The following is a 12,993-nucleotide window of genomic DNA, read 5'->3' as shown; positions in this document are numbered from 1 at the left end:
TTCCTTTGCCATTGCTATCCTCCTTTTGACTTCCTGGCAGCAGCTCATGTTACTGCTTATAGTACACCTCAAGTATTTGAAGCTGTCCACTTGCTCTACTGCCTCATTTAGAATTCGCAAGTTTACCTTCTTTACTTTTCTTCTTATGACCATGCTCTTCGTCTTGTTGGCTTTTATCTTCATCCCATACTGCTCACAGCTGTCATTTAGCTCCAGCAGCATATCCTTTAGTATCATTTCCTCTTCTGCTAACAACGCCATATCAGCAAATCTTATACACTTTACACTTCTTCCTCCTACTATCACTCCTCCCATGTTCTAAAAACAGCTGTTCACTAAATCCTCCAAATAGATGTTGAACAGGGTAGGTGATAAAAGGCACCCTTGACGTACTCCTCCCCCTATTTCACTTCCTTCTGACATTTCTTCTCCTATCCTGACTTTCTTTTATACAGGGACATCATTTTAATTTTACTAACATTTTTAATATCAACCTGGCTATATCTTTGGATTAAAGGTCTAGAACCGGAAACACCGCTTGCTCCCCCTTCCAAGACTGGAGTTCGATGATACTGGCGTAAAATACAAATCACTTTACTAGGTGTAGGAGGTAAGAAAAGTAGTTCATCCATTTATGTAAACTAGGAAATATCGCAATTTTGAGTTTGATAATTTTCATTAGGTTTTTGTTTAATCAAAATACAGTACAGTATTAACACTTAGTGTTTTTACTCACGAATTGAACTATCCATTCGGACGTCATTATGCAGTGTATATTGTACTGTTACAGCACATTAGCGTACAATATAGAGAATGAAGTTAAATTGAAAAATAATCCTAATACGGATATTTAAACACATTTTTGAAAATGGTGGCCGTTCATTTCGATACAGGCTTCAGTTCTTTTGTGCATATTATCGCACTATAGACTATTTTATCTAATTCCAATTACCAGTTTCGTCCTTCGTACGAGTAACTCATGTTGAAATAATTCTATAGCCTACCTACTCTATAAAAGAGTACCTTACGAACTGTAAATTTAATTTTCACTTCTGCCCGATCCGAAAAGATAAAATTACTCAGAAATGCTATCTACTGTCCGTTCAAGTGGTTTTGTCGCAGGGTCGTAAAAGGGGGGGGGATCACGTGACAGTTAATTGCTTAACGAGGCCCTTGTATTTAAGTTATTTTAAACAGTTGTACATTATATTACGTATACTGTACGTCCAATTCCTAACAGAAATTAATGTTTTCAGAAAAGAACTAAGGCAGCCCAGCTACTAGACTTTACAGAGGGGCGAACAGAAACAGGTGGGGGAAACCGGGATGCGACGTAGGCAAACGGACGACAGTAGAGCTGAGACGAGATGTTATGGCACCAACATGCGCGAAGTTTTAAATTGCCGCCCAGCAGGGTACAGGAGTGGGGGTTGTTTGGGTTACGGTTCTCAAGCTCAGAGCGACAGGTATATCCGTTTCATCTCTTTCTAAAAACATTCGTCTTACCTTAGTATCCTACTCAAGAGTCCGAAGGTACCTAATGGAATTACGCCCGCTATTCCATCTTTACATTCTTATTCTTATGGAAATGTTCTAAAAAATACTGTCCATCACGTGCTCAATTTCAATGTAATTAATCTCTACTTTCTTCACATAATCATACACTGATATTCATTCTTGGAAGAAGCGATTACAGAGTCGGCCTCTGCTTATGCGTAGCGTAGAAATTATAAATGAGTCTTCTTATGACTTCCTCATCAAAACTGTCTACAGCTGCAACAATCTTCTTCTTCGGCTGTGATTTTTCCGGACTGGAGAAAGATCTGCTGTTCCTGCCTCAATATTTTTCCCTTCTTTCCTGATTCTTGCCAAGGTTCGCTTTGAAATACCAGTGGCAGCCAGTACTCTTGGACACACGCTTTTCAATGGAATTGGTATTCCGTTTACAACCTCTTCTGACATGAATTTCCATACATTGTATGCTATTTCATGTCCTTGACTGTGAACTACTCTATGATTTCACACCTTAGACAATGCCATAATGAGGGCGCTCAGAAGGACAATGTTTTCAGTATTAGCAATAGCGGTAGTAGCATAACGATCTGAACACTCGGAATGCTAGTAACCAACTAACCCAACACCCCTCCAGTTGATTGTGAGGGCGAGTCCAAGCAAACGAACTAAAATGCGTTCCTCGCGCCGATGCCATAACTTCTCGCCCGGGCTCTACCTGTGCGAAAATATGATTCAATATTGAAAGCTCTTTAGTCACTGGAAAACGCGAACATATTTCTGTAACGTACTATACTCACTAACTCAGTACTGCATACGCGGCCTCGGTTTTGTTTGGAGAACGGTTGGAAGTTTACTAGTAGAGGGGGTGGGAGTGAAGTACATTAAAAAACTCAGGTATAATAAAAATTGAAGTAAAAATAAAATGATGTCCCTATATAAAGGTTACTGAACAGTTTTCTTATTTTTAAAATAAGTGCAAAAAATATGTTCTATCCGATAAGAGAATGGAATTTACTGATAGCTATGTTACATATCGGCTGACTAGTTTTGATGGAGTTAACATTGGAATATCGGAAGCAATGGACTGGTCAGGAATCCTATCACATACCAGAACTGGAAGTAATAAGAGGGAATATCAGGGCAGAAATTACACATGTTTTACGTCTAGATTACATTGACCAACTTTGACTATGACACAACACTTCATCATCCTGAAATCATATCATACATCCCATTCTAATCTCAATGCAGAATAGTACCTGCTAAACCAAAGAAACAAAGGTTAATAATCTACCCCACCCCAATATGACTAACGATGATATCAAAGGAAGTCAAAATATTGTATGAAACCACATGTCAATGCTATATCCCCCTCTCCTCTAACCGCTAATAACAGAGATATTCACTGGCTTTTGGGTGAATGAAATTTCAATTAGATGAGTCAGGACTCCATTTTTTTTATTCTCTCTTACTGTTCATCCGTTCTCTGGTTTCGTTTGAAAGACTTTCCGTTTGATGATTCGACCAATATTTTGTGTCCTCTGTGACTGGATGACGGGAGAGCACAGGAGGGGGGGGGGAACTGGGACACACACAAAGAGAAACCAGTTGACATTAATACAGATGTTAGAGAAAATTACATTACCAATAGCAGAACAGAGAGAATCATTATGTAACGTGATCCAATAACGTTGCCAACATGATATAAAATAACGTTTTCCAGCAGACAAAATTTGTACAGAGAACAAAGTCACACACACATACAGCGTTCTTTAGCGCTGCATATGTAATCAGTTGAAATTTTTTTGGAAATAAGTCGACATTTTACAGTCCGGAGGACTGCAAAACAAACATTACGTTTTTAATTAAAACAGAATGGCGTGCTCTGACTAAATGTGGAACAAGAGTGTACATCGAGTCATTAGCAGAACTATTGCCAATTATTCCAATTCTGATCGCAATGCATAGTACCTTTTGCTACGAAATATAAATGGCAGATATATCCCAAAATAAAAACGTGAACAAAATTTATGCGATGTATTAAAGCGCCAACCCCGATAGCTACACACACGAACTGCGATACAATCATTCTTCCATTCTGCTTTCTTTTGCTGTGTTGTGTGTTTTAAACGTAACAAAAATTAGGGTAACCATAATATTTGAACCCTCATTGCCCATTCCCCTCGTCCACACTCTAATTTCTTCATGTTTTTTTTTATTTTAGTCTTAAATTTCCTTCTCTCAAACTATATCCACATTTCTTTATCACAGTTTTTATCATTATCTTTTCTCACCAAACTTCCCTCTATATTCTCCTTTTTTTAAATTTCTAACTCTTCCCTTCTTCTTAAATTGTTCCCTCCCCTCCTTCCCTTAAAATTCCTCTTCTTCCTTCCTTTAATCTTCCTCCTACTCTTAAACTTCTTTCTCTTAAACTTCCTCGTCTTCTTTCTTCCCTTAAACTTAACCCGAACTTCCCTTAACCTTCTTTCTCTTCTCCTTTCTCTTAAAATTTCTTCTCTGCTTCTCTCACACTTCCTTCATTCCTTCCTCTCCTTCTTTTACTCTCCTCTTCTTTCTCTTAAACTTCCTCATCTTAAACGTCCTCTTTTCTTAAACTTCCTCCTTTCCTTCTCCTAAACTTCCTCTAATTCAGTCTTCTAAAATTCCTTCTCTTCCTATTTCTCTTAAACTTTCTCATCTCCTCTTAAACTTTCTCCTCTATTTCCTTCTCCTCCTCTTTTTCTTATCCTGAACTTCCTCTTAAATATTACCTTCTTCATTCTTCTAAACTTCCTCCTTTCCACTTAAACGTCCTCCTTTACTTTCTTCTCCAAAGCTTCCATCTCGCCTTCTCTTAAACTTCTTCCTCTCTTGCACTTATCTTAAACTTCTCCACTTCCTTCTCCTAAAATTCCTCCAATTCCTTCTCTTAAAATTCCTCCTCATTCTTCTCTTAAATTCCTCCTCCTCTTCTTTCTAAATTTCCTCCTCCCCACTTAAACTTCCTGATTTTCTTCATTCTCCTAAATTTCCTCCTTTCCACTTAAACGTCCTCCTTTACTTTCTTCTCCAAAGCTTCCATCTCGCCTTCTCTTAAACTTCTTCCTCTCTTGCACTTATCTTAAACTTCTCCACTTCCTTCTCCTAAAATTCCTCCACTTCCTTCTCTTAAAATTCCTCCTCATTCTTCTCTTAAATTCCTCCTCCTCTTCCTTCTAAATTTCCTCCTCTCCACTTGAACTTCCGGATTTTCTTCATTCTCCTAAATTTCCTCCTTTCCACTTAAACGTCCTCCTTTACTTTCTTCTCCAAAGCTTTCGTCTCGCCTTCTCTTAAACTTCTTCCTCTCTTACACTTATCTTAAACTTCTCTCCTCCCTTCTCTTAAAATTCCTCCACTTCCTTCTCTTAAAATTCCTCCTCATTCTTCTCTTAAATTCCTCCTCCTCTTCTTTCTAAATTTCCTCCTCCCCACTTAAACTTCCGGATTTTCTTCATTCTCCTAAATTTCCTCCTTTCCATTTAAACGTCCTCCTTTACTTTCTTCTCCAAAGCTTCCATCTCGCCTTCTCTTAAACTTCTTCCTCTCTTGCACTTATCTTAAACTTCTCCACTTCCTTCTCCTAAAATTCCTCCACTTCCTTCTCTTAAAATTCCTCCTCATTCTTCTCTTAAATTCCTCCTCCTCTTCTTTCTAAATTTCCTCCTCCCCACTTAAACTTCCTGATTTTCTTCATTCTCCTAAATTTCCTCCTTTCCACTTAAACGTCCTCCTTTACTTTCTTCTCCAAAGCTTTCGTCTCGCCTTCTCTTAAACTTCTTCCTCTCTTACACTTATCTTAAACTTCTCTCCTCCCTTCTCTTAAAATTCCTCCACTTCCTTCTCTTAAACTTCCTCTTTTTTCTTCCAAATTTCGTCTCCACTTAAACTTCCTGATTTTCTTCCTTCTCCTAAACTTCCTCCTCTGCTCTTAAACTTCCTCCCTTTCTTCTCGTAAGCTTCCTTCTCGCCTTCTATTAAACTTCCTCCTCTCCTAACCTTATCTTAAACTTCCTCCATTTCGTTCCCTTAAAATTCCTTCACTTCTTTCTCTTAAAAATTCCTCTTCTTCTTCTCTTAAACTTCCTCCTCCTAGTTCTAAATTTCCTTCTCTCCTCTTAAACTTCATTTCCTTACTTCTCCTAAACTTCCTCCTCTCTTAAAATTCCTCCTTTTTTCCTGTTAAACCCTGATGTTAAGGCCAAGAAGTTACCAATGCCGTCTCGTATATTATGTGTACGTATTTATATAATATGTTTGTGTACGTATTTATATATGTTTGTGTGCGTGTATGTATGTATGTATGTATGTATGTATGTATGTATGTATACCATATACGTAACTGGTGGAACCAGCTTTATTACTTAAAAATTTAATTCCATAGTAACGCAAATATTAAGTGAAGGAGACAAATGACTGGTCATTAAAACTTCATCAAAACTGCCAGATGCAATATCACTATACAGTGGCGTAGCCTGGTTTTCAGACTGGGGTATGTAACCCAGTTAACATAGTTTGAAAATGGAATTTCCCATATCTGTATCCGAATACAATTGTATCATGTGGTATAAACACTGCATATATCTTCCTTGCTAATACAAATTTACAAGTATATTACGTACCTAGTAAAACATCGAGAAATAATAGACACACTGAAAAGTGTTTTAATAAACTTAGTTTAGGACTATGCAGTAAAAATAAAATTAATAAACTCACGTTTACTATCCTTGGAGTTTTTTTACTTGGTTATATAGCGACGCTGTATCAACTACGAGGTTATTTAGCGTTGATGAAGTGGTGATAGTGAAATGATATTTGGCGAGATGAGGCCGAGGATTCACCGTAGATTACCTGACATTTACCTTACGGTTGGGGAAAACCTCGGAAAAATCACAACCAGGTAATCAGCGCAAGCGGGAATCGAACCCACGCCCGATTGCAACTCTGGATCGGCAAGCATGCACCTTAGCCGACCGAGTTACGCCGGTGGCTCTCCTTGGAGTTTCCCCTAACATTTTTAGTCGATTTTTTTTTTTTTTCAAATATTATATGGTTACAAAAATAGTTATGTTTCTTGGCTGCCTTATAAATATTATTTAAATCTTCACAGCCATTGGTATTTCAAACGGACTTTTCATTAGAAAAGATAAGACAAGACCAGTAAAACAGTTTGTTTAAAGCCTTACAACCTCACAGCCACGACTCACTTTCATAAATCTTTACATTAAAATGTCTTACACACTTTTTTATGTTCGTAGTGATATTCAGTAGTGGTTTTGAAGGGCCTCCTTTAATTACGTCTTCTTTTTCAGAGAACGTTAAAGTCTGGAAGCTCCTTACCTTCAATTTGTCGATTATACAACAATTTGTTTCCATATTTGATGCATTGCGACAATGAACACGAAACAATTTCCCTTTCACTCACTGCGTGACCTCTTGGATGTATATTGTCAGCTTACATATCTTGGAGCCCATAAGCGCATAACACAAAGATCTTAACCTAAATAATTTATTTCAACACTAAACAATTAATCTTTCAAAACAGTCTTCAGTGTTCACAAATGAAAAGAGTAACATTTTGGAACAAATAACTCACTCATCATTCTTTATGTCGCTGGAAATAATATTACAACACAAGCATGACTATACGACAATATGTACTACAACGCTATACATACCCAGGGTCACGAGCATGCTCACTGCACGAGTTTCCTCGGGCTGACGACAGATGTCGTTGAGACGTTGCGAAGTGTTTTTAAACATCAAGCGGGCCGTGCCCATAGAATTACAGTATAATTCTTACTAAAGGTCGCGCCTTGTGTTCAAGGTGATTAAAACATAGTGCAAATTCAAAATCAAACATTCAGGGAAAACTTGATCTGTCCGAAAACGATTATATGTTACAATATTATAATTCATAATTCAGAGTCACCTTGAAGGAAATTGCAGGGTATGTAACACATCTCCCACATCCATGGACGCTACGTCCCTGTCACTATGTTGTGCAGAATATTACAGAAGCGAGATACAATACCCCGTCGCAGATTCCATGCGCAGTTAAAGTGTGTACAAACCAATACACAAGTATTCAAGCAGAAATCAGACAGCACTTTCAAATATTCCCAGTAAAAGATAAAAACAGACAAACTGAATAGTTCACCCAAATGATATTAATACACCCACACTAAACATGTCGAAGTAAAAGACAAGGATATTTGGTTCAAGCGAACACCGACGGTGGTAGTCATGAAGATGAACAAACTGAACGTTTTATTTATTTATTTATTTATTTATTTATTTATTTATTTATTTATTTATTCTGGTCTTCTCTTCCACAACACCAGGAATACAAATACAATAATAGAAATAAACAGAAAAAAATACACTATATACAAAGTAAAACTACACAAGAAACAAAGAGAGAAAAAAAAACACTATGAACAAAGTAAAACCACACAAAAATATACACAGGTTGAAGTCACACAAACTTTAAATGAGTGATTAAGTATCATAATTAATTGTATCCTAACTAACATAAACAAGAAACTTGCAATTTTAATCTAGATTAAAAAAGAAAAAGGAAAAAAAAACACAAATCAATACTTCTAGCAATATCTAAAAACATTAACTAAGACAAAATTTTCCAATTTAATTTCGAATTATGATAAAGTCCGGCAGTCCCTGACATCATTAGGTAACGAATTCCAGAGGCGAGGTATTTCTACAGTATAGGAAGATGAGTATAAAGACGTTCTATGATAAGGGATAGAAAGAAGTGCTTGATGTCGGTTTCGAAAAGTTGTAAGAAATTGAAAGCGCGATAACAGATAATTCGGAGTAGAAGTATGCATGATTCTAAACAGAAGAGACAGTGAATGTATTGTTCTTCGTTCCTTCAGACGCACCCATGAAAGTAACTGGAGGGAAGGTGTTATATATTCTTGGAGGTAATACTGAAAATATTAAGTTAATAAAACTCATATTAATGTATTACATTGGTATTCGACGAGCGACACTGGATAGATAATTCTGAAGTAACTAGAAATCGCCGACAATTTTAATATTACTGACAATGAGCCCTCCAACTGAACAATCCCATCGAAATGTTTGCAATTGGATACAAATCCAATCTTGTACACGGCTCCGGCATCGAAATTTCATTACAACCAATTTCCAACTGTCTACGTAAAGTATCAGAGTTGATGCAACCACTCTTGAAATTCAGCCATGGCTTGAGAACCCTTGAGGCTAACCATTGATGTTCTTTCTTGCTTCTTATTAGGCCGAAACCCACTGTCATCGGATACTAGAGAGCACTCTTCAAAGGTCTTCAGCTGACCTATCCTTGCGGGCTGCAACGCAACCTTTGCTATGGAATTCTATTACTGTCCATTTATCTGGTATCGACTTTCTCCGGCTTCATCTCTGCAGCTCTGTAAAGTCATTGTAGAGCTGGCCTTTATTTGTTACAACACGACGAAGTTTCTATTTCCTTTATACACTCATTCACGTCATTTGTTTCTTGCGTACTTCAATTGTTTGTGTATTAATTTAAACATACACGGTGTTTCAAAGGTAACGCATAACTGAAAATAAACTTGATGAGGGGATATCGAACAAAAAAGTTGAGACACGTTAAATCTTGCATCTAGAAAGGAATATTTTACGAAAACAAAATATTTTGTGCGAGATCGTGCGTATTTGCTTGTTTTCCGCACACAACCAATACGCGGTAAGTGTGAAATACCACATTCAGTATTCCCAACCTAACACACATAACAATTTCCCTCTTCTTACCGATTAAGCCCGACATTCATTTTACTGCTTTAGGCTTTTAACATATTATTTTTAGAGACGTTTAACATAGTAATAATTATAAATTGGAAACTTACCACTGCAATTTCACACAAATTGCAATGTTAATCATTGTTTTTAAATATTTGCAAAAATTAAGTAAAGTCTACTACTCCACGAAACTTATTGCATTCCTGATACAAGTAACATTACGGAAGCCTTGAAAAAATCAACGAGATTCCAGATGCCGATGTTATTACTGCAATATGTTATATAAATAATATTGTTAAAATATTAAAATGAAAAATAAATCATTACATAACCTTACCGTTTGTTTTAAGTTCGCATTTATAGACTGGGGGAAAAAAAAGACAGACATATATCACGGCCTACTGGAGTATAGTAAACACAGAAAACATTTTACAGCAACAATGTTGAAGAAAGATATTTTGGTGTTCCGAAGTTGGCGTCATTAAACAGAAACCAACATGGAGATTTCATTGCAACTAATTAGAAATTCGTCTTTCAGGTATGTAATAAACGATCTTCGCACAAAATAATGTACGATACACGAGCGGTATGTTTGTTTTCATGTTCTCAGAAATTAAAAAAGCTCAACTACGTTTCGCTTTTTCAATCTTTTCCTCGACCATGAAAACGTCAACATACCGCTCTTGTAACGTATATTACTATTGCGACTATTGTTATGCCAGTTATGACGACATCGGAAAAGTTTAAATGGCATCCTACACCCTATAGTTCTTTCAATATATCATCTGAAAGAGCACAAAATGTATTTGTGCCAGATCGTGCGTATTTGCTTGGTTTCCGCACAAAACCAATCCGCGGAAAATCTAAAATTCCACATTCAGTATTCCCAACCTAACACACATAACAATTTCCCTCTTCTTACCGCTTAAGTGATATATTGATTTTACTGCTTTAGGCTTTTAACATATTATTTTTAGAGACGTTTAATACAGTAATAATTATAAATTGGAAACTTACCACTGCAATTTCACCTAAATTGCACTGTTAATTATTGTTTTTAAATATTTGCAAAAATTAAGTGAACTCTACAACTCCACTAAAGTTACTGCATTCGTGATGCAAGTAACATTAAGGAAGCCGTGAAAAAATCAACGAGATTCCAGACTCATCATAGACTGGGGGAAAAAAAAGACAGACGTATATCACGGCCTGCTGGAGTATAGTAAACACAGAAAACATTTTAAAGCAACAATGTTGAAGATAGATAGTTTTGTTTTGCAAATTTGCCGTCATTGAACAGAAACCAAGATGGAGATTTCATTGCAACTAATTAGAAATTTCTCTTTCAGGTATGTAATAAACGATCTTCGCACAAAATAATGTAAGATACACGAGCGGTATGTTTTCTTTCAATTCTCGGAAATTAAAAAAGCTCAACTACGTTTCGCTTTTTCAAACTTTTCCTCGAACACGAAAACTTCAACATACCGCTCCTGTAACGCATATTACTATAGTCATCTTCGTGATATTTTTTTACCATTTACTGCACCCATGTAGATTACACAATTTTAACGGTAGTATCTACCTGATGGTGCGAAAGTTTCCTTCTTAGGTAAATTTCAAAAGCATTTGCTTCATTTCCTCTGTGAATACCGTTTGAATACGCATTTTGTTACTACAGGACTTCCAGTTCGGGAGGTGGAAAAAAAGCTGTGAGCTGGGGATGAGAATTTATGGGCTAAAGACTGGGAGAATGAACGACCTTAAATGCGGCCGGAGATGAAAAGAGAAGGAAAATTGCCACAGCCTGCACAAGTCACGTCCCGAGGAGCCGTGCCATTTGTTGGCTACTGGGTAGATGTAGTGGAGGTAGCTGATGATTTTGATGATTATGGCAGCGGTTGGCCAGCCATTAGTTCGCACTCAACCCTTCCAACCCCATGGCCTTCCTCTTCTTTTCTGACGCTCCCCAACCCCTTTAACCACATGATAGAACAGGAGTCGCATTCCCAGCATTTTTATTGAGGGGTGGCTGCTGAACCCACCCTCTTCCTACGCACTAAAATACAGTTTTACAGGGGATGGAGCTATTGAATGTTGCTCTAAAGTATTTCGGCTGTAAAATGGGACTGGAATTCCTGCGAACGGCACTAAACTTTTAATGGACTTGAAAGGACTTCAGTATTTCGTCAAGATATTCAACTGTTTCGTCACTAGGAGACGACATTCATATTTTTAATTTACCATATTTATTCACTACTAGCCGCACCCGCGCGCTCCGCTGCACCCGTTAGAAATAAATATAAAGTAATTACATAATTAAAATAGGACATTTGATGCAGGGAACATTCGTGTTTGATAGAAGAATATATCGTTTATTATGTTACTTAATTTAAATTGTATTAAAAAAAATAAAATGCGATCATTTTGATCCAGAGACCACTCATTCGGTCATAAAAATTATTTTAGGAAATACAGGAAACGAATGTACAGAATAGCCTATCAAGTTTTCTGTGCATAAGAAGCTATTTTAATCTTACCTGTCCTCAATTCACTCAGAAGGTACTGTAATAACATTATAGCATTATGTCAATCTAGAGAAACTACACTTTCAATGGTGAAATAATAATTAATTATACAAATCGGTTAATTTAGCTTCCGACATTACTTCATACGAACACAGAAACATTATCTGTAGGCTATGTTTCATAGCTTTCGATTGTTGTTGTCCAAGGCCCCTTATAGACGAAGTCATTTGTTTTTTATTTCATTACATCGCCTTAGATGGCGTTGTTATTGTAATTTTGAAACTTATTTATCTCATTAAATATCGGTCCTATCAAACTTTTGCATAGAATAAAACTTATGAGAAATTATTTTTAAAGAAACTTTTGTTATGTAATATTTTTCATGAAAATTAATAATAAGGGAGATATTTTGATTTATTTAATTCAAGCCCCCTTATAACCCCCCTTTTAAATAAAATATTTTGAATGCCATATAACCTAAATTCTAAGTTACAACGAACTTAATTTATATTCCAATTTTCATATAAATCGGTTCATCCATTATTGCGTGAAAAGGTAACAAACATCCAGACACACAGACAGACAGACATACAAACAATAATTTCAAAAAAGGGATTTTCCGTTTCAGGGCGGTTAATTAATATTTGCACTTCCAGCTGATGAAATTAAGATGATTGAACCCAAAATTAAAAAATTTGGGTATGTAAGGCACACTCTGAAACAATCTTTCAGTTATCATTGTTAAGTTCAGTTGAATAGGATAACTTAATACTAGTGTGCCCCATACGAAACCAAACACTTGTCCCATACCTAACTTACACTTTTCAGAAATTATATTTTTGTGATCGGAACATGTGAAGGAAAATCTTTAATCTGATAGCACATGTTAAGTATATATTGTAAAGTAATGCTGAATGTCAAAAAGCATTTTTAACTATAAGTCATTTCAGAGAAAATGGAGTGGAAATAAATCAGTCAATAAAGGCTGATTTTCTACTGTTCCGTAAATAACAGTTATTATTATTATTTTTTTGTTTCGCACTAAAATTAGATTTTAGATTCCTGACTTTGGTATAATGTAAGAAAAAGCATTCTGTTGAATTATGTGCGAGTCTGTATTTTT

The sequence above is a fragment of the Periplaneta americana genome, chromosome 5, assembly GCF_040183065.1.
Source record: "Periplaneta americana isolate PAMFEO1 chromosome 5, P.americana_PAMFEO1_priV1, whole genome shotgun sequence".
Lineage (NCBI taxonomy): Eukaryota > Metazoa > Arthropoda > Insecta > Blattodea > Blattidae > Periplaneta > Periplaneta americana.
Note: the sequence above shows the minus strand (reverse complement) of the source record.